Below are 4,818 nucleotides of genomic sequence, written 5' to 3' on the forward strand. Positions count from 1 at the left end.
CCTTGAGAGTCTCTGGTGGTCATTTGGGGAATATCCTATTCCGCAAATTCTCCTTCTATGGTCAAGAGCCACTTTCTTCTTGAATGCCTTCCAGCTGCCGCCTCAGCAGGCCCACTCTCTTTATTCTCAAGGCTAAGGTATCTGCTTGCACACATTAACCACCGGTGTGGGGGAATACAGGACTAAGCACTGTCTACTAAAGCTCAAGGACTTTTGACAATTTGTTCCAGTTAAACATTTTCCCAACACCTCTTCTTCCTTCTCTGGGAATCAAACACAAGCATTTTGTGGTCACTACGAGAAGTTAAACAAACAAAGAATTTTGTATTTTTGCCTTGTTTGGTAATTTGGTTTTACTTGGTTTTGTAGTTTGCCTAACCATTGTAACTTTCATTTTATAATCTAGCTTTAGTTAATTGATTTTGCTTAAACTTTGTAACTTTCAAGCCATAGTTTAATTTTACATTTGTAACTTTATTTTAATTGCTATGGAGACTATTAGCTCATAATAGAATGCTGATAACAAGGGACCAAGAAGCTGAGCAAACGTCACCAGCTGTGGCTTGATTACAATGACCTAAGACCTTCAGAACACTAAATTAGTAGACACATGTCCAGTTAAAAGAAACCTAAATTCCACTTGGCTGCAGTTAATTGCCTAAGGCGCCCCGTAGTAGATAAGAGGTGGACAAGTCCGCAAAAATGAACAGCGCATGTGCAAGCATAGAAGTTCAAGCAGAGGACAGGATGAGGAAGGTGCTGGAATCAAATCAAACACCCCAACACTCAAAACAAAAGGGGACGCAGTTCCAAACAACGCACAGTAGATGACAATCTTGTTCCACGGAAACATAAAGGACCAACAATCCAAGTCATTTCAAATAACGTACCTCTGAGGTAGGTACCCAGGAGGACAGACTTCGGGTGCGGCTTGGGGAATGCTTCAAATATTGCAAAGTATATAAACCAAAGGGAACCTGCCTAGGTGAGCCTGCTTATGGAAGGGATACCCCCAGCATACTTCCCACAGCAAATAAAGGAATGCTTAACAGTTTATGCTGTTAAGTGAATATTCTTTGAATCATCCCTGAGCCCAAGGCGGCCTCCAACCCTCCCGTCACCCACCAGCCTTCTCTCTTCACAAACAGCAGGTCCAGCAGTGCCTTCCCTCACGGGCTCAGTCACCAGCTGTGTCAGAAGTTCTCCGTCACACACTCCAGGAACATCCTGCACTGTTTGCTCTCCGCTGCACTCTACTGCCAGCAGACGTCCCCACCCTGTTCCATTCCCCCTACAGAGCCTTGTACCTACTATCCACGGGCACCTGGGAAGAAGGGGCAGTCACAGAGGAGACGCAACTGCTGTGCTGGGGAGGAACCAAAACGCTCTCGAGTCACAGCTGCCGGCCTCTATCTGCACAGGATGCTCTGGCTGCCCCACTCTTCATGGGCTTTTGGCTGGAAATGCAATTGCACTTTCTGCCTCATGTAGAAGTACCACGGCTGTGCAAAAAACAGCCAGTGGGCCATATTGCAAAGGCACTGCAGTGTGGAGTTGATGAAGGAAGGAGACCCTTCCCCAATTCCTAACCATACCAAAACCAACCATAAATGGGATTTCCATCTTGGAAAAACAAGGGACAATTCAGAAAGTGAATGCAGAGCTTATTCACAGGGTGACAAGGAAGGGAATCTTCCAGTGGAGTTGAAGTTTGATAGAGTTTTTATTCTGAGTCCCACTCAGAGCTGGCCCTGGAGAGAGCCATCCTGAAATGGTCATCACCGCCTCCTGAACTCCCTCCATGGCTTCACTGCAATGATCAGAGACGCCTGTCTGGAGAGAGGCTCAGCTGGCTTCAAGCATGGATGCTGCCCAAAGGGAAAACAACAACAAGAACAACAAAGGAACCATAACTTTGCAAACTCAGTGCCTCACAGGATCAAGAGAGATTCCCTGGTGCCCAGAAATACACAGAAATAGGACTGAGAGGACCATCTTCACCTCTGCCTTCATGACCTTGCTATCGCAGGCCAATTGTTACAATCCGGTTTAGACCCACGAAAGCAAAGCAAGCTAAGTCTCTGAGCATAAACCGGAAAGAACCTGGAGGGTTCAAAATATCCCCAGAAATGAGATTAAAACCAAACGAGGTTAGACGTTGTTGCCAAAAAATGGATCGATTTTATTTGATAGTAAAAGAGGCAAAGAGAAGGGAAGAGAAAAGAAAGAGAGAAAGAAAAGAAGTGTGCGTGGGGGGTGGGGGAACAGGGAGAGGTGACAGGGGTTAGGTGGAAGCAGATCACCCATCTGAGGGTCCCAGCGACGTCTCGTTGCTCCCCTCCATCTGCTCTGCTCGTGGTGAGGGTCCCCGTTGCCGCTGTGGCCACGCCGCTACATGCTGCCACACCACACGCCGCCACACGCCAAAGAGTGCAGAACTGCGTGGATTAATATACACTTTGGGCCAGGTGGGAACGCCCACGTGTCTTTCTTACAGGGGCCAGCTTGACACACTGTCCCTTGCAACACTGAGGGTCTGTTGCATCATCTCTGGTGCTCTGGGGCAGGGTCTGGGGACCCCTTGTGGGGGGCCCCTGTGAAGGGCCATGTCACCCCCTCCTGCTGTGGATAAGCTTCCCCGCCCCCTCCCCCCCCCCGGTGAGGACCCCTCTGCTGGGCTCCTTTGCACCGTTGGAGGATGGGCAGTCACTGCACCTCTGACCAGAGGCTTTTCCAAGATACCCAGAGCCTCTCCTCCCTCCACCCCTTGGTGCGAGGGTCTGTTCGAGCCTGGCAGCTGATAGCCCTGGGGCTGTGGTCTCCACCTTGGAGGTGTTAAGCCCATGCTCAGTGAATGTCCCCAGCCCTGAGTTGTTACTTTATCTTCATCAGCGAGCAGTGTCAGGCCTCAGGGCCCCATTCAGGGTGTGGGAGTCTTCTCTTCAGCTTTTGCAATACAGTTTTAAAAGTCCTTTAAGAAAATGTTTAGTCATAAAATATAATATTTCAGTCTCCGACACCAATATGGCCCATAATCCCACTAATCCATTCATCAAGGCGTCTTAAGCAGCAGCAGCAGCAGCAGCAGCAGCAGCAGCAGCAGCAGCAGCAGTTGGTGCAGCACAAAAATCAGCAGGCAGCAGTTCCCATGCCCTGTGTGTGCGCGGGAGCGGGGCCAGCACTGCCAGGACCAGGGTGGGTGAAGAGCATGGGCAGCAGCCATCCCAAGGGCCCCCCCCCTCATCCCAAGGGCCCCCCCTCTCATCCCAAGGGCCCCCCCCCTCATCCCAAGGGCCCCCCCTCTCATCCCAAGGGCCCCCGCTCTCATCCCAAGAGATACCGGCAGGGGGGCTGAGACGAGGGGTCAGAAGGTGGCACTGAGCACTGAGATGGTTTTTGCAGTGCAGCGAGGCAGCCCAGGTGCCTACCTGAGCATTGAGGAGGCAGCAGCCAGCCCTGCCAGCAGCACCAGTGGCCACAGAGCTGCTGCCTTTCAGACTCACAGCAAAGCCCACCCAGCAGGACAATTTCCATGCCAGAGCTGCAGACGCACTTTCCCGTTACCTTGCTGGATCCCAGGGCAAAACTTTGGACACTGTGACAGAGAATCTGCTTGTCCACGAGACTGACTGTCCTAACTGACTCCACTCAGCGGGAGCTCAGCACAACCAGAGCTTGGGCAATCCCTGCGGGCCCAGCTGAAGACGGCATTGCAGCCGAGCGGACAGGATCACTGCCTGAAAAAGGACAATTCTACTGAAGTACTAAGGCCTGAACAACAAGCCCTAAGCCAAAGCTGACCTCCAGATGAACCTTCCAACCAAACATTGTATTTATATTTGCTCATTAACAAAATATGCATGATCATTACCGGTATGATATATGTATCTGCTCATTAGTGAAGCATGTGTTTACCTTTCCATACTTAGAAGCCAGACCAGGCCAGAAAATCAGGTATTTCTCGGGCCTTGTTTGAAGGTATATGGTCAAAGCAAACTCCCTTGGTTTCTTCCCTGAGCCCTGGCCAAGAGGAGGATGGAAACAGATGTTCCCACACTAGAAGTTACGGTAGCTTGTTTATTCAACAGTATAAAATCTGGGCCCTCTCACAGCCAAGCTGGCAGCCTCACCTGCGGGTGGGCGCACCGCATAGGAATTCTCAAGTTACTGGGAGTGCCTCTCCAATCCTTTGCTGTGACAGGGGTTCCCTGGCTGATGTGTGTGTCTGGGTGACGGTCAAGTATTAGGGTAACTGGTGATGTATCTTTCTTAATCCCTACGGGCAATCTTTTGTAGTAATGATTAGGTGCATTGCTTAGCTTATCCTTTTGCACTTCTTTGCTGCTTTGGACTACAGTAAATGACACTTATTCCTTAAGTTGGTGTCGGTGTCTTTGGTGCTGACGCTGCCTGCTGGCAAAACAGCAACCCATTCGCTTCAGAGTTGGACTCGGTGGATTCCTTCCAACACAGAACATTCTGCAAGTCTGTGATCACTTCTACAAGGTCTACTCAGAAGGAGTTTCAGCTAAAACACTTGAAATTAGTTGCTGGTTGGTACCAGTTGGAGTTGGTAGATGGTTCTTGTCGGTAAGCAGGGGAGTGAGAGAACAGCTTCATGTGTGTTTTTGGGGTGTCTCCCCAGTTTTGTGGGGTCCTCCGTCCATTTTGGGATATCACACCTCCATTCTGGAGGTCTCCGCTCAGCGATTTTGGGTTCCAGTCCTTCCCTTCTGGGGTCCCCCTTTTACTTTGTGCACCTCATCCCCATCTTCCACACATCCCCAGTATCCCCAGTGTCCCCTGAAGGGCCAGCAA

The sequence above is a fragment of the Coloeus monedula genome, assembly GCF_965178545.1.
Source record: "Coloeus monedula genome assembly, chromosome: Z".
Lineage (NCBI taxonomy): Eukaryota > Metazoa > Chordata > Aves > Passeriformes > Corvidae > Coloeus > Coloeus monedula.